This window comes from Bubalus kerabau, chromosome 10 (genome assembly GCF_029407905.1).
Source record: "Bubalus kerabau isolate K-KA32 ecotype Philippines breed swamp buffalo chromosome 10, PCC_UOA_SB_1v2, whole genome shotgun sequence".
NCBI lineage: Eukaryota > Metazoa > Chordata > Mammalia > Artiodactyla > Bovidae > Bubalus > Bubalus kerabau.
Genome location: NC_073633.1, coordinates 60,790,144 through 60,814,376, shown reverse-complemented (window position 1 = coordinate 60,814,376; position 24,233 = coordinate 60,790,144). Strand labels below are relative to the sequence as shown.

At 38.2% G+C, this 24,233-nt stretch overlaps 1 protein-coding gene across 3 annotated transcripts in view; it reads left to right on the top strand.

Annotated features, from left to right (window-relative positions):
• The window catches only part of UNC13C (unc-13 homolog C), an 860,874-nt gene that overhangs the window by 601,515 nt on the left and 235,126 nt on the right, over positions 1-24,233 (top strand). The gene's annotated exons all lie outside the window — the stretch shown is intronic.

Sequence of the window (24,233 nt, the reverse complement as noted above, 5' to 3'; positions counted from 1 at the left end):
TGTTACATTCTTACTTTAGTGTTTAGCAGTATTAACCTTAGGATAAGGTTAATTTGGAGATTTTTCTTCATCAGCTAAGGTACCCTCATTGCTTAAGCCCTTTCCTTTCTCACTTCCTTCTTTTATATAGCTTAACAGCCATATTTACAACTAAATTGTTAATTGACTTTTTACATCACTGTTCCCCATGTAACACTAAACTTATAAGTAATGACTCCAGCATTAAAAAGAAGCCGTGCAATTTAAAAATATACATCACAAATTTTATGTTTACCCACTGAATTGATAAATCCAGCAGGACATTCTAGATGGGTACTATCAGCTGTAAAATTAAAGATAGGGTATGAAGAAAACACAGTCTCCTTTTGGTTATTTGCAGGTGGGTGATCTGGTTTGAAAGAACCTTAGATTCACCTTTTATATTTTTTGTTTATGGCCATTTCCCTGATTTGTTACTTTACTAATAGATAGATAAACAGTGAAGAAAAGTGAAACTCAGATCAGTCAACTCACATGCCTAAAAGAGGAGAACAAAAAGATATGAGGGCCTGCCTGCTCTCCTAATTACTCACCCTAGCATTTTCTACTATTTTTAGTAACAACGACAGTTGACTGTATTTGAAACTCTGATTAGTCAGGGATCCTCAGTTATGTTGACTACGTACTCTTCTTGCATTTTTAGGGTGGTAAGAAAAAATAGGCAACTTTCATATGAACTCATTGATTCTACTTAGTGACTATTGTTGAGTTTTTGTATTATTATCACTGATATATTATGGCACTCCTATAGATCTAGCACTTGGCATTCCTATAACACTTAGTATTTTCTTAGTTCCATGTTAACTACTTCCATCTCTCTACACACAGATTAACACACACACACACAAAACAGTATGGTGATTTGTGGTGCTTACTCACTAAGTGACGTGAGTGAACTGATAGCCAATCTTTTTACTGACCCCATTTAGCATGACTGTTAAACATGAGAAATATTTAAAGCAAAGCTCTAGTAACTGTCTATTTTTGCTAAGTCTAACATTCAGAAAACGAAGATCATGGCATCTGGTCCCATCACTTCATGGGAAATAGATGGGGAAACAGTGGAAACAGTGTCAGACTTTATTTTTGGGGGCTCCAAAATCACTGCAGATGGTGATTGCAGCCGTGAAATTAAAAGACACTCCTTGGAAGAAAAGTTATGACCAACCTAGATAGCAGATTCAAAAGCAGAGACATTACTTTGCCAACAAAGGTCCATCTAGTCAAGGCTATGGTTTTTCCAGTAGTCATGTATGGATGTGAGAGTTGGACTGTGAAGAAAGCTGAGTGCCAAAGAATTGATGCTTTTGAACTGTGGTGTTGGAGAAGACTCTTGAGAGTCTGCGAAGAGATCCAACCAGTCCATTCTAAAGGAGATCAGCCCTGGGTGTTCTTTGGAAGGAATAATGCTAAAGCTGAAACTCCAGTACTTTGGCCACCTCATGGGAAGAGTTGACTCATTGGAAAAGACTGTGATGCTGGGAGGGATTGGGGGCAGGAGGAAAAGGGGAAGACAGAGGATGAGATGGCTGGATGGCATCACCGACTCAATGGATGTGAGTTTGAGTGAACTCTGGGAGATGGTGATGGACAGCGAGGCCTGGCGTGCTGCGATTCATGGGGTCGCAAAGAGTCGGACACGACATAGCAACTGAACTGAACATAAACTTTCGAAACTTGAAATACTCTTAAGTAATTTAATTCACTACATAAAATCAATAAATACCATATAATGAGACACAGATATTTGGACATACAGTAAAGTTTGGTTACTTGTCGTTAAGCCTAGAGAAGAACTTGAGATCTTTAAAGTTCCTTTTAACTCTCAAACTGTCTATATGAGCAATCTGACAGTTACATCATGATGTTATCTGCAGATACCCCCATGCCAGTTCTCAAATTACCCCTGCCTATATCTTGACTTTCAAGCCTACTTTTGACAAAACAGGAATTTGATGTTATCTAGTTGAATAATTTTGATTTCTAAACTGACATCTTGTCATATTTTTATTTATGGATTTCAGTTTATAAATCAATATTCCAAAGACTATTTATAGCTTTTTGGCCTCTAGTAACAGTCTCTTACCTCAGTATCTGGATAAAGTATAAGCACCTACATTTCTTGCAGGTACAAAAAAAAAACTAAAAAAAAAAAAAAAAAAAGACAATCCCACTGACATAAGTTTAAAAATTAAAATGTGAATCTTGATTAAAATGTAAATTTTCACTAACTGTTAATTTTCCTGTTTGGAATAATTATCAAGCATTTGAAGAAAATGCATAGGATAGATGTTCTTAGATTTAATTAACATATGCTCTACTCATTGCCCATCCTTACTATCAACATGGCACCCTATTAAATTTCCAAATTGAATAAACATGCCCAATTCTTCTCAAGACTTTTTTGACTGGTGTGAGGCTTATCAGCAGCTTTTAGTTTACTAGCGTATTGTGCATAAGATATCTTATTATAGAAAGATGTAATTAAATTGTATGTATTACTATTCTGTTTGTCTAATCTTATTTCCATATAATTTGTCTCTGACTTTACTACAACTTTGTTTAAAATGAAAGACTCCCTAATAATGGTAATATGTCACATCAGTGGGTTCTATCTTATTGATTCCTGTCCTCAACTAAAAACTGTACAGAAAAGAATCCATTCCCTTTTCCTTAGGAACTCAGATTATTTTAAAAGTTTATTTTGAAAAAAATCCTAAGTAAAAATAGTGACCATTTGTGTTTTAAAAAATTATAATGGACACTAGTACTTGTAGCCCAGATTTAGAAAGAGGTTACCTCGATAACATCTGGTTCCCAGAAATAACCACTATGGTGAAGCTTATGTTGAGGATCTCTTTGCTTTTCCATATAGTTTTACCACATATAAACATTTCTCTAAATTAGTTAATATCTAGTACTGCTTGCTTTAAAATTGATACAAAAGTAATCATACTGAATATATCCTGCTGTGTCATGCTCTTTCTCTTCAGTGTTATGTTTGAGATTCATATATCCTGGAGCATGTAATAGCTCGTCTTAGCTTGGGTGCTCTGGAAAGAGATTCTGAGGTGGGGAATCACATGCAGAGTTTCACCTAAGAGTGCTCTAGAGCAGAGCTGTCCATTGGGACTTTTTGGAATAGTGACCGTGCTTCATATCTACACTGCCTCTTATGGTAGCCATGGCCACAAGCCATGTATGACTTGAGTGATTTAGTTAATTTAGTTTAAATGCAAATGCAAGTGTCTATGTGTAACTCATGGGCTTATATATGGGACAGACAACTCGAGAGAGATATACCTGTAAGGAACTGGGAAAGGCAGGATTGAGCAGAAGGAGAAGCTGGCTTGCCATGTAGTTACACCTCAGACCTCACCCAATCCTCAGAAAGGTCTGGAGCAGGGATGGCTGTTTCAGAGTTGTCCCCAGTCGAGGCAAAGCAACTGAGCTTGAGTATCACAGCATAAGCCAGTTATCGGTGCTGCCTTCTAGAAAATGGAGAAATCTTGGGTGAATCAGTTTCTTGCCTCTACAGGCAATTCCCACTGAAGTGCACAACTAGAAGCCTTCAACAGCCAATATTACCAGTAACAAAGGGTTTAGTGCCAGGCCCTAAAGAGGGAATCTAAGCAGAGCACGGTAATACCCACTATGCAGTTGGCCATTCATTTTCAGTACTCTATTGAAATCTCATTATACAAATCAATTTATTTGTACATTCAATAGGTAATAGAGAATTGGGGTATTTCCAGTTTAGGAAAGTGTGGCTGTTGTAAATACTTTTTCTGAACAGTTCTGTGTATGCCCCCTGGTGAATAAACGCAAGGATTTCTCTAGGATATATGCCTGTAAGTGGAATTATGGAGAGTTAGGATATATGCATAATTTACTTTACTGGAAAATGCCAAGCTGTTTTCCAAAATGGTTATGTATTTTATAAATTATAGCCCTTTCATTCAATAGTGCAGTTCTGTCAACTGAGGTTTATTCAGAATATCTATTCTACTGTTCAGAAAACAAGCCATCTTTGATATCATTTCCCTCCTGGATAAAGTATTAAATAACTTTTTTAATTTGGGCACATCCAGCCAAAGGAAACCACCCTTAAAATAATTTTACCCTGCAGAGGTTAGCAGAATTCTAAGAACTCTATTGAGTTGTGCTCTTATATAACTTTTCTCTTAACTGTGGGCAAAACCTGTGACTTGCTTTTAGCCTGTGGAATATGGCAAAAACCATAAACCTAAGATAAAAACTTAAACCTATGATTGGATTATATGTTAAAGATAAAGGGTTTTGCAGATATAATTAAGGTTCTTAATTAGTTTGACTTTGAATTAATGAAAAGAAGTATTACACTGGGTATTACCTGACCTAGACAGGTAAGCCCTTTATAAGGAAGATTGGGCCTTTTATGAAGTCAGAGAGATTGGGAAATCAAGTGCCATATATTCTATAGATATAAGGAAATTAATTCTGCCAACAGTCATGCAGGCTTGCATGGGAACTCTGAGTCTCAGATGAGCTCCCAGTCCTGGCCAGCACCTGGATAGCAGCTCTGTGGGACACTGAGCAGACAGTTATGCTGTGCCTCAACTCCTGACCCCTGGAGACTGTGTGAAGATAAATGTGTGTTGTTTAAAGTTGCTAAACTTGTGACAATTTGCTGCAAAGCAGTAAAAAATAAATATACCTGCTTAGCAGCAAAACTCTTTTTTTTTCAACCACATCTCTTTACTTTCCCCATCTGACTATTCAATTTTTTGGGTCTTTTGTATTTGGAGTGAAAGACTTTATTATTTCTATCTTTAAGAGAATCCTTCATTCATTGAAAAGAGACTCTGAGAATACTTCAAATTCAAACTGTAACATTGTATCCAGTGGCAACTTCTTCCTTTTGAAGAAATTATATTCATTTTCCATGAATGAGTGTACCTGTAGGAATGTGTTTGAGAGAAGTTATGTATATCAATTTCAAGGACTAAATATCTAAAAATTGCTTTCCTGAAACATCTAAGAATAACTTGGTTTAAGAGAAAACAAAGTTTTTGCAGGCTCCTTTAAAGACAGAAAAGGCTTTGAAAAGGTAGCAGTGACAGAAACAAAAGAAAAATGAGGATGATGCCTGAAACATAGGGGAAAAAAATGGAGAATTTAAATTTTATAAAGAATGATGGGCTTATCTTATCACAGATCAAAGCAGAATGGTAAAACAAACTTAAATTCAAATAGGAGTGATATATTTTATTCATACTCACATGCAGTTGATGAAAATGGATGCTCTTGTCATAGTTGTGGTTCTCTGGAAGTAGAAATTAGCAGAACTTGTAGGTAATTCATATGAGACATGAGCCCAGAAAAGAGAAGTTGATTGTGCAGGAAAAATGAGATAAAGAAGACAGAGAAGCAATAAAGGTACATCATGAGTTGATAATCTCTCAGTCACCTGAGGCTCTGTTCCTTTGGAAGTCCATTGGGAAATTACAGGGCACATACCTCAGAATTGTCCCAGGGGATGATATGGGGAGTTTGGTGGGTTAAATGGTGTCACTCAGGACCCAGAATGTGAATTTACTTAGAATAAGGACCTTCGCAGTGTAGCTAAGGTAAGCATTTAGAGATTAGTGTAAATCCAGTGGCAGGTGTTCTTGTAAGAGACAGAAGACAGAGTAACACATAGAAGAGGTCGTGTGACCATGGAAGTAGAGATTGGAGTCAGTGTATCCACAAACTGAAGAAGATCAAGGGTTGCCCCCTGTCATCAGAGTCAAGGAGAGAGCCATGGAAGGAATTCTTCCTGGCAGCCTGCAGAAGGAACTAATCCAATTGGATTTGATTTTGGATTTCTCAGTTCCAGAACTGTGAGAGAGTAAATTTCTTTTAAGTCTGCAGTAATTTGCTACAGCAGCCACAAAAAACTGATACAGGGAGGCTGAGCTGTTGACCTCTCACACATCTGGGCCACATCTGAATGTGATGGAATGCCCTTCTGTGACTTTATACAAAGCACCAGGCATCTTGTCAGAGAAAGGTTGCCGCAAGTGTTTGAGGTGGGACCCTGGTGCCACACATGAAATTACTCACTGTACTTGCACTGAAATCAAGTGGGCTTAGAACACATGACACTGACGTCCACAAGCATCTGCTTCACTCTTCCAAGCAGAAATTTAGAAAACCCGATCCCTTCTGTCCTGTGATTCTACCATCTTAAATGTGGTGCTAAAGTGGCTGTGCTTTTGCATAGAAAACTGGAAGGGAAAAGAACACAGAGGGTTGTACATGCGTGGTTTAAAGGCTTAAGTGCTTCTGTTGGCTAGAACTCAGTCATATTTCCCCAATACCTGCAAGTTCAGTTCAGTTCAGCCACTCAGTCGTGTCCAACTCTTTGCGACCCCATGAATCACAGCACACCAGGCCTCCCTGTCCATCACCAACTCCCGGAATTCACTCAGACTCACGTCCATTGAGTCAGTGATGCCACCCAGCCATCTCATCCTCTGTCGTCCCCTTCTCCTCCTGCCCCCAATCCCTCCCAGCATCAGAGTCTTTTCCAATGCATCAACTCTTTGCATGAGGTGGCCAAAGTACTGGAGTTTCAGCTTTAGCATCATTTCTTCCAATGAACACCCAGGGCTGATCTCCTTCAGAATGGACTGGTTGGACCTCTTTGCAGTCCAAGGGACTCTCAAGAGTCTTCTCCAACACCACAGTTCAAAAGCATCAATTCTTCTGCGCTCAGCCTTCTTCATAGTCCAACTCTGACATCCATACATGACTCCTGGAAAAACCATAGCCTTGACTAGAGACCTTTGTTGGCAAATAATGTCTCTGCTTTTGAATATGCTATCTAAGTTGGTCATAACTTTCCTTCCAAGGAGTAAGCGTCTTTTAATTTCATGGCTGCAGTCACCATCTGCAGTGATTTTCGAGCCCCTAAAAATAAAGTCTGACACTGTTTCCACTGTTTCTCCATCTATTTGCCATGAACTGATGGGACCAGATGCCATGATCTTCGTTTTCTGAATGTTGAGCTTTAAGCCAACTTTTTCACTCTCCTCTTTCACTTTCATCAACAGGCTTTTTAGTTCCTCTTCACTTTCTGCCATAAGGGTGGTGTCATCTGCACATCTAAGGTTATTGATATTTCTCCCAGCAGTCTTGATTCCAGCTTGTGTTTCTTCCAGTCCAGCATTTCTCATGATGTACTCTGCATATAAGTTAAATAAGCAGGGTGACAATATACAGCCTTGACATACTCCTTTTCCTATTTGGAACCAGTCTGTGGTTCCATGTCCAGTTCTAACTGTTGCTTCCTGACCTGCATACAGATTTCTCAAGAGGCAGGTCAGGTGGTCTGGTATTCCCATCTCTTTTAGAGTTTTCCACAGTTTATTGTGATCCACACAGTCAAAGGCTTTGGCATAGTCAATAAAGCAGAAATAGATGTTTTTCTGGAACTCTCTTGCTTTTTCCATGATCCAGCGGATGTTGGCAATTTGATCTCTGGTTCCTCTGCCTTTCCTAAAACCAGCTTGAACATCAGGAAGTTCACGGTTCACATATTGCTGAAGCCTGGCTTGGACAATTTTGAGCATTACCTTACTAGCATGTGAGATGAGTTCAATTGTGTGGTAATTTGAGCATTCTTTGGCATTGCCTTTCTTTGGGATTGGAATGAAAAGTGACCTTTTCCAGTCCTGTGGCCACTGCTGAGTTTTCCAAATTTGGTGGCATATGGAGTGCAGCACTTTCACAGCATCATCTTTCAGGATTTGAAATAGCTCAACTGGAATTCCATCACCTCCACTAGCTTTGTTCGTAGTGAAGGAGGCTAGGAAATATAGTTGTTCTGGTTATCTGATGCTCTGTGATTAATAATACCAAATCTCAACTATTGGGGGAAAACATTTAGTTTGCTCATGAGTCTGCCGCTTGGGGAGGGCTCCAGTCTGCTCTTTACAGCACTAGTTGAAGCAGTTCGTCTGGGGCTGGAGGGTCTACTTCCGAGATGGCTTACACGTGTGGCTGGCAAGTGGGTAACACTGTCATCTGGAAGTTTGGCTGAGGCTGTTATCTTGGGGCCTTCGTTCATTTCCTTGTGGGCCTCTCCAAGGATTCTTTATACTTCTCTCAAGTGCAAACTGCACTCACACACTCACTTCCAACACCTTGCAAAATTCTCATACTATTTCAGCATCAGGCTCATACTTGAGATTCAGGATTCCTTTAAATCACATCTGGATGGAGATGAAACTCCTTGGGTCCTGTTTCTGAAGGGTGGTTCCTCTTGGTCTAAATACCCAGAACTGAAGAGTCAAATAGTCTGACCCCTCCCACATGGCCAGTAGACAAAACTAGGATAGAGTGTAAGATTCAACAGATACTTCTGTTCAAAAACAAGAGAGCGATGAGAGTCATTTGTTCATGAAAATACATAAATCTGGGGAGAAACATGTGCCAGTAACTTATTGGGGCCCATTCCTGCTCTCGAGGGGTTATTCTCTCTGACTTTTGCTCTGAGCTCTTCTCCTTACCCTTGAGTCATCTGTCCTGTTCCATGGGGACTAGCTCATCATTACCTCTGAGTAGACTTCTAGCTTGCTTTCTGCCTACAGAAGTTTGGAACCCAAAGGCCTCTCTTCATTTCACACTGCCAATCTTTTGTCCAAACTGATATTATTTTCTTCAGGTATCTATAGAAGTTCTATTAAACAAAAGCAACACCCATGCTTCTAAGACCTTTACCTTAGAGTAAAAGTCATGGGCTGTAGGACAATGCAGTTAATATTCTTAAAAGTTGTTTTGTTTAGATGAAAGGAATCACAAAGCACACCTATATGATTCTTACCAGCCCCCTTTTTTTTCCTAGCACAAAAATTCTCAGAGGAACTTTCTTAAGGTACTCAGAAAGTCTACTGCACACATCTTAAATATTCATAAACCTCTCAGAAACCTTGCTTTAGACACCTTGTGCACCCATCAGTTCAGTTCAGTTCAGTCACTCAGCCTTGTCCGACTCTTTGCCACCCCATGAATCGCAGCACGCCAGGCCTCCCTGTCCATCACCAACTCCCGGAGTCTCACTCAGACTCACGTCCATCGAGTCAGTGATGCCATCCAGCCATCTCATCCTCTGTCTTCCCCTTCTCCTCCTGCCCCCAATCCCTCCCAGCATCAGCGTCTTTTCCAATGAGTCAACTCTTCGCATGAAGTGGCCAAAGTACTGGAGTTTCAGCTTTAGCATCATTCCTTCCAAAGAAATCCCAGAGCTGATCTCCTTCAGAATGGACTGGTTGGATCTCCTTGCAGTCCAAGGGACTCTCAAGAGTCTTCTCCAACACCACAGTTCAAAAGCATCAATAGAGTCAGGCTAATAAAGTACCCTGGATTTTATACATTCCCTGAAACTCTCTCTCACATTGAAAGTTTTGTCCTCTGGAGAGATTAAGGATGAGAACGTTTTTGTTTTGAACCCAGGAAGTCCTAGTTCCTTTATATATCCTCCGAATTCTGCTTGGAAAATGATTCATTTGTTTTTCAGTCCATCTCTCTTTCAGCTTCATCTTATTCTATGTGATGTTTAGAAACCACTTGACATACTCCTTATTCTGCTGAATCTACCAGTTCACATTATATCTTCTTCTTTCTGTATTAATTGCAGGTAACAACTCTGACAAATTTTCCTTTCTAAATAACAGGAGTCACCCTTTATCTGGCTTAAAATAACAATTTCCTCACTGTCCTTCAAGTTCTCACCAGCAAGTCTTCTGATTTCACTAATAATCTTCTTGAAGCCTTTCTAACTTCTGCCTACCATTCAATCCCAAATCAATGCCACAGGTTTTAGGTTTTTAACATTAACACCCCACTTCCAGCATTAAATTCTATTCTAGTTGACAAACCACTATAAATCTTAATGGTTTAAAACAGTGACAATAGCTTAGTTTGCTCACAAATCTGCCATGGTCATAGGTTTGGGTGCATCATCTCTGCTCCATGCTGCTCCATCTGATCGTGCCTGACTGGAGTTGGAGGATCTACTTTCAACACTCATACGACTAACAAGATATGCTGCTGCCAGCTGGGAACTGCAGATCTGTTCTTTTCCACATGGACTTCTCCGTGGGGCTACCTGGGTGTCCTCACAGCATAGTTGCTAAATTATAAGAGGAGCTGGTCCAAAACAGAGGAAATGGGAGTTGCTAATTTCTTCAAATCTCATTCTAGACACAGGCATAGGTCATTTCTGCCATATTCTTTTGGTCAAAGTCTCCCATATACAAAGGAAGACATTATAGGCATAGTTTTTAATGAAAGGATTATCAAAGAATTTAAAGGCATCTGTAGCCGTCCACAGTAGTTAAGCTGTGTATTCAAGGAAAGGGGGAAACAAATCTGGTGAATAGTTGTCTTTTTTCTGACACAACATATTCTGTCCTTTTTAAACAGTAGTCATATCCTCGGTGGGTATGAAGTTACAATTATACAAGGTAAGTTTTAGAGATCTGCCATACAGCACAGTGCCTAGAGGTAATAATACAGTTGTTTGTTGTTGTTTAGTCACTGAGTCGTGTCTAACTCTTTGTGACCCCATGGACTCTAGCCCACTAGGCTCCTCTGTCCATGGGGTTTTCCAGGCAAGAATACTGGAGTGGATTGTCATTTCCTTCTCCAGTGGATGTTCCTGACCCAGGGATCGAACTTGAGTCTCCTGCATTAAAGGCACATTCTTTACCATTGAGCCACCTGGGAAGCCCCAGTAATGTGGTGGTTGTTGTTCAGTCACTAAGTTGTGTCCAACTCTTTGCAACCCCATGAACTGGAACATACTAGTCTTCCTTGTCCTTCACTATCTCCCAGAATTTGCTCAAACTCATGTCCATTGAGTTAGTGATGCCATCCAACCATCTCATCCTCTGTTATCCCCTTCTCCTCCTGCCTTCAATCTTTCTCAGCATCAGTGTCTTTTCCTTTTTTCCAATGAGTCACCGCTTTGCATCAAGTGACTAAAGTATTGGAGCTTCAGTTTCAGCATCAGTCTTCAGTGACTATTCAGGGTTAATTTCCTTTAGGATTGACTGGTTTGATTTCCTTGCCATCCAATGGACTCTCAAGAGTCTTCTCCACCACCACAGTTTGAAGGCATCAGTTCTTCAACGCTCAGACTTTTTTTATTGTCCAGTTCTCACATCCATACATGACTACTGGAAAAACCATAGCTTTGACTATACGGACCTTTGTAGGCAAAGTAATGTCTCCACTTTTTAATATGCTAAGTTAGTCATTGCTTTTCTTCCAAGAAGCAAGGGTCTTTTTAATTTCATGGCTGTAGTCACTGTCCACAGTGATTTTGGATCCCAAGAAAATAGTCTGTCACTGTTTCCATTCCATGTCTCTGCTTTTTAATACCAATAATATGGTATTGGGCATTAAAAATTTTGTTGAGAGGATAGATATGGTGTCAAGGGCTCTTTGTGAGAAAAGGGCACAAGGAAAATTTTGGAGGTGATTACTAGCTTTATAACTTTGCTTTTAGTGATCATATCATGGATATATACACATGTTCAAACTCATCAAACTGTACACATCAATAAAGCTATAAATTAAAAAAGAGGCTCCAAGTATTTATAATCAACTTATTGTCAAGTGATCAAAATTTAAGTGTTCATCTCTATGAATTTAGTTGCAGGCATGTAATCATAGAAAGTCTATTAAAATGAAACTCAGGTTGTAGTCAGTTTTTAAATACAAGATAAACAAAGGATTTCTTGTACACCTTTAAGTAACTGGAGGTTTATAACATTTGTAGAGATCTAATACTTAGACATTTTTCCTGATGTTGTACTAAAATCTCTATTGAAAGTTTTACTCACAAGTCCTAGTTTTATTTTCTTGACCAAACAAGACAAATGCAATTTCTCTTCTAATCTCTTTCTGTACCACAGCCCACCATGTATTTGAAGTCAGCCGTCATGGTGCTCCTGAGTGATATCTCACTGCTAGTAGTTCTTTTAAATATTGATATCCTAAATTGAAAATAAATGCCTTCTAGACCAAACTCCTGAGTTTGGTCTCAGTACTATTAGTTCCTTAAATGTTTATATCTTAAATTGAAAATAAGTGCTTTCTCGATGTGACCAGTTACATTTTTCCTTTTTAATACCAGTTTAATTCATGTAAAGAGAAAAGGAAAAACTATTAGTTTATACATTAAGGTAGTAATATGTTATGTTCATGAAACTGTCTTATGCATCTCTCTTGGAATTCAAACAAGAACCTTGTCAATTAGCAGAGCATTTACCATAAATTTAATTAAAGGTGAGTATTCACTTCTTACAAAATAAATGTCTCTTACTGAAGATGTTCTACCCATATACTCACTAGAACTATCAGAAAAATAGGATTAAATAGATATACTCTGATTTCAATTTTAAGCATCCAAATTTGAAGAAATTAATTCCTTGTCCAAGTTTGGACAAGTTGATATAAGTTCGTAACAAAATATCAGTTTCTGACTTCATGTTGTTATTATTTTCTATTAGTTCATGTTGTTAAGTAATTTGTATATTTAAGGTCTACATTCAAAGTTATAGCAATTTATAGTTATGTATGTAGATCATTAGCCATTTGTAGTCCGTTGAAATTCAAGGAACTATTTAGAGATTTTAAAAATCACTTAGAGTATCCAAACTTTTAAGTGCGTTTTTGACAGTTTAACTATCAGTATACCTCAGACTTACTGAAGCTGAAAGGACCCAGTGAAAATTCTCTGTTTTATTGTTATACTGTAATACAAAAATACTAATATTTTTAGAATTCAAGGAAATTGAATAATTTCTAATATTTTTAGAAAACAAGGAAATTCCTTTTTTTTTTCCTAACCAGGTTAACATATTTTTTAGGTTTATAGTTACTCTTATTAAGAATACTGGGTGCTCTATTTTTTTCTTCAATTAGCAACCATAAATTAAGTTTTTTGGATACAACAATAATTTCCTAGGGAGAGTTAATTTAAAAAGTAATGTTTACAGAAGGATTAGCATAGCAACATATCAACACCTGGAAGGAACACCACATGAATATCCTCGAAGTTATTTCACCTTGTCTTAAAATTAGAGAGCTGTGTAGTTGGAAATTTGTCATACATAAAGATAAAGCAGAAATCTTCTCTTACCACACAGAATGCAAAATCTAGCAACCTATGACCAGTGTTAGCATCTGAGAGGTACTGTATCATTCTTCCTTAAAAAAAAAAAAAAAAAAAAAAAGAGGCCTATTTTTACCTGACTTACTGACAGTTTAGTAGTGAAGTCTAGAAATGTGAGAATTTCAGGAGAGCAGAGCTGTATGTATTAAGTCCAGACTCCCAGGTCATAGTTCTAGTTATCTTGACTTAGTAGATCTGCACAAGGACTCTAAAATCAAATGTGTGTATTTCTAATAAACAACTGAGGTGATCTTGATGTAGATAACCCATGGATCAGACTTAGAAAAGCACATGTCAAGGGCAGCTTTGCATATAGTCTCAGATTTCACTGCTTGTTGTGATTCTTTTAAGTTTTCTGCATAACTTATAATTCACAATTTCCCAAGGCATTTTTGCTATGGATTTTAAAAGCTATTTATGTAATAAATTTTGGTAGTTTGAATATAAACTCTGCCCCACCTATTTCAGAAGGGCAAAAATGGCACACCTTTATCTGTGATGAAAGTAAACTCAAGTTATGCACACCTAGCCAGAATACTCGGGGCTATTCATTCCATGTATGATCACAATCCAGCTCATTAGAGAATCTAATCAATCAGTCTCATTCAGAGTAATTTCTAGAGTCTTTCCCATTCACGACCAACATTTAAGTGACTTACTATATATCAGTAAAATTCAGTGGTAAAAAAGGCATTTTTGACAATGGTATTAAAAATTAATAGTGGATAAACCTTTGAAGTAGGTAGATAAAAGGTGTTAAACTTGGAAGTGGTCTAAGTAAGGGATGAATTGAACTCTACCATAGGCAAAATAAGAAAAATTAAGTAATGGGAAATATTGGCACCACTTAAAATGAATGCCCCATTTTTATTAGATCTTAAGATGTATAAGACTTAGGTCTTCAGTTACAAATGTGAATTTTCTATGTAGCAGTGACTTTTAAGGCTTTAATTAGATAAAAGGGTCATAAGCCCCATAGATCAATAACTTAATTTGTCTTTATGCCTTAACAAACAAAATCCAACTCTGTGTTCTGCTTTTTAACTGAGTAATTTTTAACTTTAGAAGAGAGGTTGAGTGAGGTAGTCTCTCTTTTCAAGGTCTTAGTTTTCTGATTCTGTGACCTTCTGTGATCTTGTTGTTTAGCGGCTAAATTGTGTCTGACTCTGTGACCCCACGGACTGCAGCTCGCCAGGCTCCTCTGTCTTCCTGTCTCCTGGAGTTTGCACAAACTCATATCCATTGAGTCAGTGTGCCATCCAACCATCTCACCCTCCGTTTCCCCTTCTCCTCCTGCCCTCAATCTTTCCCAGCATCAGGGTCTTCTCCGGTGTGTCAGCTCTTCACATCAGGTGGTATTGGAACTTCAGCTTCAGCATCAGTTCTTCCAATGAATATTCAGGGTTGATTCCTTTAGGATTGACTGGTTTGATCTCCTTACAGTCCAAGGGACTTTCAAGAATCTTCTCTGTGACCTCGGGACCACTTTAAACTATGTCAAGCTCAGTTGCCTCATCTGTTAGGTTGTTTCCTCATGTATAAAATGCAGTAAATGTTTCTGTAGCCTTTCCAGTACTATTAAGACAGTGTGACTCAAGAACAAAGAAAAGAGGTACAGCAGTGTGGGTAGGTCTGTGAGCTCTTGGCTGTTAAGAAGTGAGCAAAAATGATATGCATTTACTTCTGTGTTGATTTAAACTTCTTTATCTCTTTCATCTTGTCTGTGGACAGTCTAGTTGATTTTACTCCAAACGCAGGATGCCGGGATCTAGTTGAATGCCTTTGTGCTGATAAATAATTGTAGAATTCTCTGATGTGCTAACCAAGTTTCTCATACAGTTAACAGTTAATACATCTTCAGTCTTTCTCCCGTTTTATTTTCTTCCTCTTCTAAAAGGTGAAAGCCTCCATGAAATATTTTCACACCTTCTCTTTTTTTGTTTTTTTACTTCCTATCACACCATGATCAGAGATTCACATTTTCCTTAAGTGTAATCAAATAAGAATTTAGCCTTCCAGAATTACCAAGATAAGCAATTTTAGTGACATCATTCAGGATACCATGTATCATGTTGATGGTTTTCTATATTTGAGCAAGCAGAGTGGGAGTCTATGAAGTGTTGGGAACTGCATTTTCTGGATTTCCTATTATGTCCATGTCTAGTTGTCCATCCTGCCCAAAATTGAGTGGAATTAAACCAACACTAATTGGGAGAAACAAATAAAGGGACTGCAGTCATATGAACTGTAGGGACTAACTAGAAACTTTAGTAAGAACTTTTGGGACATTGGATACTAATAATAAAACAGTATCAATTAAGAAAGCTCTATAAGTTAGGAGTTTGGGATTAACATTTACACAATGTTCTATATAAAGAGGATAAACAACAAGGACCTATTATATAACACAGTTCAGTTCAGTCGCTCAGTTGTGTCCAACTCTTTGTGACCCCATGAATCGCAGCACACCAGGCCTCCCTGTCCATCACCAACTCCCGGAGTTCACTCAGACTCACGTCCATCGAGTCAGTGATACCATCCAGCCATCTCATCCTCTGTCGTCCCCTTCTCCTCTTGCCCCCAATCCCTCCCAGCAGCAGAGTCTTTTCCAATGAGTCAACTCTTCGCATGAGGTGGCCAAAGTCCTGGAGTTTCAGCTTTAGCATCATTCCTTCCAAAGAAATCCCAGGGCTGATCTCCTTCAGAATGGACTGTTAGATCTCCTTGCAGTACAAGGGACTCTCAAGAGTCTTCTCCAATACCACAGTTCAAAAGCATCAATTCTTCGGCGCTCAGCATTCTTCACAGTCCAACTCTCACATCCATACATGACCACTGGAAAAACCATAGCCTTGATTAGACGGACCTTTGTTGGCAAAGTAACGTCTCTGCTTTTGAATATGCTATCTAGGTTGGTCATAACTTTCCTTCCAAGGAGTAAGCATCTTTTAATTTCATGGCTGCAATCACCATCTGCAGTGATTTTGGAGACCCCCCAAAATAAAGTCTTGACACTGTTTCTACTGTTTCCCCATCTATTTCCCATGAAGTGGTGGGACCAGATGCCATGATCTTCGTTTTCTGAATGTTGAGCTTTAAGCCAACTTTTTCGCTGTCCTCTTTCACTCTCATCAAGAGGCTTTTTAGTTCCTCTTCACTTTCTGCCATAAGGGTGGTGTCATCTGCATATCTGAGGTTATTGGTATTTCTCCCGGCAATCTTGATTCCAGCTTGTGCTTCTTTCAGGGAACTATATTCAATGTCTTGTAATAACCTATAATGGAAAAAAATCTGAAAAAGAATAGATATCTATATTTGTATTTATATCTGTTGTTTAATATTAATCCCATGTACCTCAAACTAACAGAACATTGTAAATTAACTATACTTCACTAAACATGGTTAAAAAAAGAAAGCTCTAAAATGGAGGGGAGAACAATTGGCAATTAATTTAGAACCAAACCTTCTTTGTGCCTATAGCTCTCAAACTGCAGATGAATGCTAAGCAGTTGTGAGTCTCAAGAACACAGGGCATGTGCAGGGATTTTACATAAGCATTGATAACTTTTTTTTCTGAAAGTGTTCATTCTCCTTCAAGATAGAGAACTCAGAATAAAAATCAGCCCATTATTATTGGTGGGAAGTAATGTTTGTCATCTGTGTCTATAAACTACATAACTAGGTCTTAGAGTTCAGAATATAAACAGCAAACCAAAGCTATGTGTTTTAAATGTGATCTACATGTTCTGTTTTCAGTAACAAAGAGGAGATCAGAAATAAGTTAACCCTCAGTTTCTTCATCTCTGAAGTGAGGGTTTTAATGTTTGGCTTTGATATTTGAAAATCATTGAAGATCACCCAAATGAGAACTACCAGAGGCTGTTTATTCAGATCTTGCTAAAAGAGGGAAGGCAGCCAAAATCACTTTTATGTGGCAGAGACCCAAAGGCAGGCAGGAATGTGGAAAAGCTTTATAGTGAAAGGCAAGGAAAGTTTCAGGTCTAATATGACTGAAGTTTGTTGGCCTGAAGAAACTGGGAGTCGCCTAACTAGAAGGAGGCTCAGTTAAATGGCAAAAAATAGATTTTGTTTGTTAAGGCATAAAGATACAAATTAAGTTATTGATAAACAGGGTTCACGATCCCTGTGTCTAGTCAAAAAGTTTGAAAGTCATTGTTACATGGAAGCATTAATATTTATAACTAATGACCTAAGTCTCCTTATATATCTTAAGATCTAATATAAATGGGGTATCCATTTTAAGATGGTGCCAACATTTCCCATTACTTATTTAAAAAAAAAAAAACTTTTTTGCCTATGGCAAAGTTTAGTTCATCACTTAGACCATTTGCAAGTTTAACACCTTTTATCTACCTACTTCAAAGGTTTTTCCACTATTAATTTTTAATGCCACTGTCAAAAATGCCTACTCCACCACGGAATTTTACTAATACATAGTAAGTCACTTAAATACTGGTTGTGAATGAGAGAGACTCTGGGAAGTTACTCTGAATGAGACTTAGTGCCTGGATTCTCTAATGAACTGGATCGTGATCCTACACAGAATGAATAACCCTGACTATTCTGGCTACATCTACATCAACTTGAGTTTACTTTCATCACAGATAAAGATGTGTCATTTTTGCCTCTCTGGGATAGCTGGAGCAGAGTTTATATTCCTACTGCTATAATTTATTATATAAATAGATTTTAAAACCCACAACAAAAATGCCTTGTGACAGTGTAAGTCAGAAGTGAATATAAAGCGTAAGGAAGCTGGGATCATTGACCAAGTCCTAACCATTCTGGGACGACTATTGCGAGGTTGTGGTTTGACTTCCAGACTGGTTGCTATGGAGACTGTGGGTCAGATTTCTGTCATGTGTAGTCTTAAAGACCATATTCGGTTTTTAAGGCTGACAGCTTTGTTGTGAGGATTGACCATGGAATTAATTGGAAAGATGCCTCTGTTGCTGCTTTTGGAGGTGGTAGAAGTATTATTAGACAGTAAAGGGAAGTATGAGCTTTCCTGGTGGCTCAGTGGTAAAGAATCCACCTGCCAGTATAGGAGACTTGGGTTCAATCCCTGGATTGGGAAGATTCCTTGGAGAAGGAAATGGCAAAGCCACTCCATTATTATTACCTGGGAAATCCCATGGACAGAGGACCTGGCAGGCTACAGTCCATGGGGTCGCAAAGGAGTCAGACACAACTAACTGACTAAACAACAACAAAAATGGGAGGGAATAGTATCTGGGGAAGAGAAGCAAGAAAGCTGCTCCACTCATGTAAAAAGCATTCCACCTGCTTTCCCTGGGCTATGGGAACTTTACCTAGAGTAATTGTGTCTAATCCTGCCTAAGTATAGGCCAATATAAATGTTCTTCTTTCTGGATGATAAACTGTCCACATTGCATCACAGACGTCTCAAAACCCTTGAACATCTGTAGCTTTATGTTCTGCTTCCAAAACCATTTTAAAAGTTCCAATTTTTCTAACCTGTCATCTACTAGAGCTAACGTGTCCTTATCTCCAAATTATGAGGAGATAAACAGCCAACTCAGAGTCAGAGGAAATTGCAAACTTATTATATAAGAGCTATCTAGTTCATGTTTTAATATCATCAATAATTTGCCAGCCTTTGTTATATTTTAAAGCTTATTTTTTTTTAATACTCAGGCTCACTACTATCTCATTTTCTTTTGTGTCTTTTTATCCACTCTGTCCTGATTTTCCTAATTCCTATCGTCTGTATGCCTTGTTGCCAAAACTTTCAAGACATCACTTACCTGCCTTGAACAAAAACCATCTTGATCTGTACACTAGTGCAGTCAGCCACTGCATGCACACAGATTCTGTAAGCTCTTTACAGAGATGTCACAGCTTCATTATCTTACCTGAGGAATCTTTTCTCAGCTCTTCTCAACCTCCACCCTGGAGCCCTTTTGCTCAGTTGTGCCTGACTCTTTGCAGCCCCATGGACTGCAGCTGGAGCCCTTTACCTGATCTCTATTCCTGCCCCCATGACCTGAACACCTGGACACAAACATCCTCCTCCCATAGTCTGCTGCCCTTCCTTTCTCCTCCCTCTTCTTCCTAGATCTACTCTTCCATCGTCCCTCTCATTTCTCTTCTTCCTTCCTCCAGACCATAATACATATTTGTTTCAGAGCTCCAGCCATTCTTGTCAAACACTTAAATCCCTTTCTGACCGCATGGCCCTCCAGTAGTAAATCCAGCACTGTTTCCTTGATTTCTGAATCCAGTCCTGGAGGGAACTCATGATGGTCCTAGATGCTCAAGGACCCACCCTCACCAGCGCTCCTGAGCTCCCTGGCAGGTCCACTCTGGGTCCAACTCAAGGTCTGCTCTTGTTCCTAGCAAAAACTGTTTCGAACTTCTGCTCCTTACTTCTCTTACCTCAAGATAAAAATTCCTTGCTCTCCTTCCTCATCATCAATGAGATTTACCTGCAAGACTCTTTATTGCCTGACCATGCTCTTCATTTACATTTGAGGGTAATCCTCCCACATTAACTCTGGATACCAGTTTCTCTCATTTCAGTAGTGGCCTCACTCCCCTATCTGTGCTTCTCTTTCATAAAGTGATATCCTTTTTTTAGACTTTCTCCCCAGGGTTTTGCCTCTGGCTGTGTAGTCTCCTCTCTTGCTCTCTTTGAGTAATCTTGTTTACGCCATAATTTTAGCTACCACACACATCCTGGAAGTCTTCAAGCTGTGTCAGTAGTTCAGGGTGCTTCCTAAACTACTGATTGGTTTACCTGGTTACCTTCTGGATAGTTCCATTGACTTCTCCCTCTCTCTCTTTTTTCTCACCATTTATATAATGAATTATATTTATTTTATTAACTATTTCATAAGTATTTTCATAATCCTATCAATTTTATTTATTGGCTATTTCATAAGTATAACTTTATTAAACTTCCTGCTACTGCCAAATCATTTTTTAAAAACACAACTGTAATTATGCATTCTCATGTTTAAAATCATATAATAGTCCTCATCAAATTTAGTATAAATGCAAATTCCTTGGTATGAAAAAAAGGTCCTTCAGTATTTGACACTTGCATCTCTCTAGCCTTTCGTTTCCCAAAGTATACTCAGAGGAACACTTTTTCTGTGGGAGGTTTTACAAGATGGAACGTGGGGAATAAGAGAGGGGTGAAGGGCTCTATCGAGTTCAAATGCATTTGAGAGAGTAACATTCAGTTGATAAACTTTGACTATTGATTCTCAAACTGTCCCAGTTGATTCTTAAATGGTGCTGATTCTCAACAGCACCAGGATTTCTTGAGACTTCATTATATATGCAAAGTCTTAAGCTTCACCCTGGACCTGCTGAATCAGGAACTCTGGGCATAGAGCCTACCAGTCTGTTTTAGCACACCTTCCCAGTGATGCTAAGAAACACTAAGGTTTGGAAACCACTGTCTTAGAGATGCATATTAACATCTTACTACAAGAAGTCTGGAAATAAGTTATTTGTTTAAGCAAACATTTCCTCAATTTGATCATGGACCGTGTGTGTGTGTGTGTGTGTAAGATACTCAATATGCTTAGAGAAACTTGTCAAAAACCTGAAGCCTTACATTACTAGTAATTCTCTATTTAGCTTTGTATGCTTTTGTATTTAAATATCCTATCCTTGCAACATTTTACTAAAATCTTCCCCCAACCCTTGTCTGGCCAACTCCTTAGAAGAGGTATTTCAAAATATGCTTATAGAACCAATACATGGGATGGCACAGAAATTTCTTCATAGCAACCTTAGAAGTGTTGCTCCCTCCTCCTACTGTTATTTCAATTTTTTTTTCATGTAATGGTTCTCTCTGTATATTGATTTCTTCTTAATGGAGTATCTTCATATTTTCTTCTTTGATATTGTGAAGTATAATGTACATCTTATCAGCTTGTCTGTACAAGCTTCTTGTATTGGAATATCCTTTATCAACATAACAACTAGAAGCTTTTCTCAGTGGATCCTACATTCTGGTAACTTTCTACTTTTAAAAAATTATCTCCCCATTATGCTCTCATAGTCTTTCTTTCACATATCTTTCCTCAATTATCTGTTAACAAGATAATTTTTAGTCACTATAAAACTAATGGCAATGTTAAAATTGAACATACTAAGTCATAGTTTTATAAACCTATTATATTTTATTTGTTTAGGTTAAATTATATATTATACCTGTATACAATATAAATATGTATTTTAAATATTTTTCTAATAAATAGTAATTAATAGAGGTTTTAGTAAGTAATTACTGTACTTATTACTAGCTTTCAGAATTTCCACTGCCATTACATTTTTTCTAACCATAATTTCAAATGCTCTAGTAAAATTCTCAAATAGTAATAAAGCGTTCCATGGTGGCTTTGTGGAAGAATCCACTGGCCAATGCAAGAGATGTGGGTTTGATCCCTGGGTCGGGAAGATCCCCTGGAGGAGGAAATGGCAGCCTACTCCAGTGTTCTTGCCTGGGAAATCACATGGGCAGTGTAGCCTGGCAGAACACAGTCCGTGAGGCCACAAAGAGCCGGACATGACTTAGCAACTAAACAGAAACTTAGCACAACTGAATTCCTCAGCAATCAAGGGAGTATCCTATGTATTGGGTTGGTCAAAAGGTTTGTTTGCATTTTTCCACAAGACATAAGAATGTTTTGACCAACCAAACACATGGTTGTACTCCATCCTTTTAAACATGCAATCTATTAAAATACACTGCTACTGCTAAGTCACTTCAGTCGTGTCTGACTCTGTACGATCCCATAGACGGCAGCCCACCAGGCTCCCCCGTCCCTGGGATTCTCCAGGCAAGAACACTGGAGTGGGTTGCCATTTTCTTCTCCAATGTATGAAAGTGAAAAGTGAAAGTGAAGTCACTCAGTTGTGTCCGACTCCTAGCGACCCCATGGACTGCAGCCCACCAGGCTCCTCCGTCCATGGGATTTTCCAGGCAAGAGTACTGGAGTGGGGTGCCATCCACTTATAAAGCGTGGTTTGTGATACCAATATGTGAGACATAAAAACTAATGACAGATTCCTTTGGTTTATTCTGATGCATCATATAGAATTTTATGCAAAATAATGTTACCAGCTATAATCCTGTAGTGGTATTAAAAAAGGAATGTAAGTATACTTTGTGACAGTTAAGGGACTTTGGAATTAACGTGTATTCAGCTACTTTGGTCTTTTCCCTTTTACCACTCTTTGCAAAATGATGATAAGGGACTCTGGTGTTAGACATGCTTTCGTAGTCATTTACTTTTATTTAATCACATTATTTGAAACAAGTTAGGCATATAGTTTGGCTGTATACACATCAAGATGATTAATGATAGTGTTCTCATATAGTTCACCATGGCCATCAGAACTAATTTTACTTACAATCTTTACAACTCACCAGGTTCTCTGGATTTCTGACTACATCATAGAGAGGGAAGTCTATTGAGTTTAATGTAATGAATAAATAATTACATTACTGTGACCATAATAAATTCCTGTTCATAAAAGACAAGCTTCCATAGACAATGGAACCTAATAATTGGAGAAGTTAGACATTTGTTTGCCTGTATTACTGCCTTTTTCTTCTTAAACATCTTCTGATATGCCTTGGTGTACCTGAGGAATTAAAAGAGGAAGGCTTCAGAGTTTCAAGTGGTTCTCAGGGCCAGATGCATAAGGTTTATTAAGATCCTTTGAAGACTACTTTTAGTTCATTCTGGCAATTTGAAGTAATATGTGCTAACCACTAGTCTTTTGACTAATCTCAGTCTTCAGCTTTTAATATGTTACATTTTGAGCTTAAAGGTAAATGAACAGCACTTGGAAGTACCCTCGGAAAATTTAAGTCCCTAAAGGTGCATTATAGTCTTTGTATGAGGTCTGGAACAACACAGGGTTATATTGAACTTCAGTGAGAGCAGTAATAGTGTGATGACTCATCTAAATCTGGTTACATATGTTGAGCATCATTAGAAGATATGCATATAGTCATTCAGCAGAGGGTGCCTGATCTTTGGAAAAGACACAGTAGTTGAGTAAGACAAATGATTCTTGTTGTTTAGTTGCTAAGTCATGTCCGACTCTTTTGTGACCCCAGGGACAGTAGCCTGCCAGGCTGCTCTGTCATGGGATTTTCCAGGTAAGAATCCTGGAATGGGTCGCCATTTCCTTCTCCAGGGTATCTTCCTGACCCAGGGATTAAATCCACATCTCCTGCATTACAAATGAATACTTTACCACTGAGCCGTCAGGGAAGCCAAATGATTGGACCAAATAAAATCTAATCCACCTTTTGTATGAGAGACCATGAATTTCCTGAGCTACCAATTGGAGTTTTCAAATATCCTGGACCTAAAAGTTTATAAATACTTCAGCAAAAATAGTCAAGGAAGCCATATGCTTCCCACTTATATACTTGAGTGAAAATTGTCTCCATCTTCATCTTTTTTTCCCTAATTTTAAAAAGTAAATGTAAAAGAAGTGCTGTAAGAAAAATACCCAATGAAGCAAAACAACCAGAATAATGTACCTGTATGTTTGAAAGAATTGCATGTGTTGAGTATGAAGTTTATATGTGAAACATTCAAGAGTATTATACTATTTTGATCTCACTGTAAATTTAGATCATTCAGACGACACTCCTTCTAGAGGTGACAGTGGAGAATTCATTCAGTGTGATAAATTAAGCATTCAATATGATTTAAATATACCTATATGCATATAAAAAAACTTACAAAGTTACAGTTAACTTAGATGTATTTGTGAGTGGAATGAGAGAGTTCTAGTCCATTCATGTAACTTTATATCTGTAGAATTTATCAGTACTGACTTTGTAACCAGACAGCCTTTCTTGAGTTCTGCCCACATAAAACAGTGTGACTTTTGAAAAAATACTTAGGCAGGACAAATTTTAAACACACACCATTGTACACACAGAATTCAACCTTTGGCC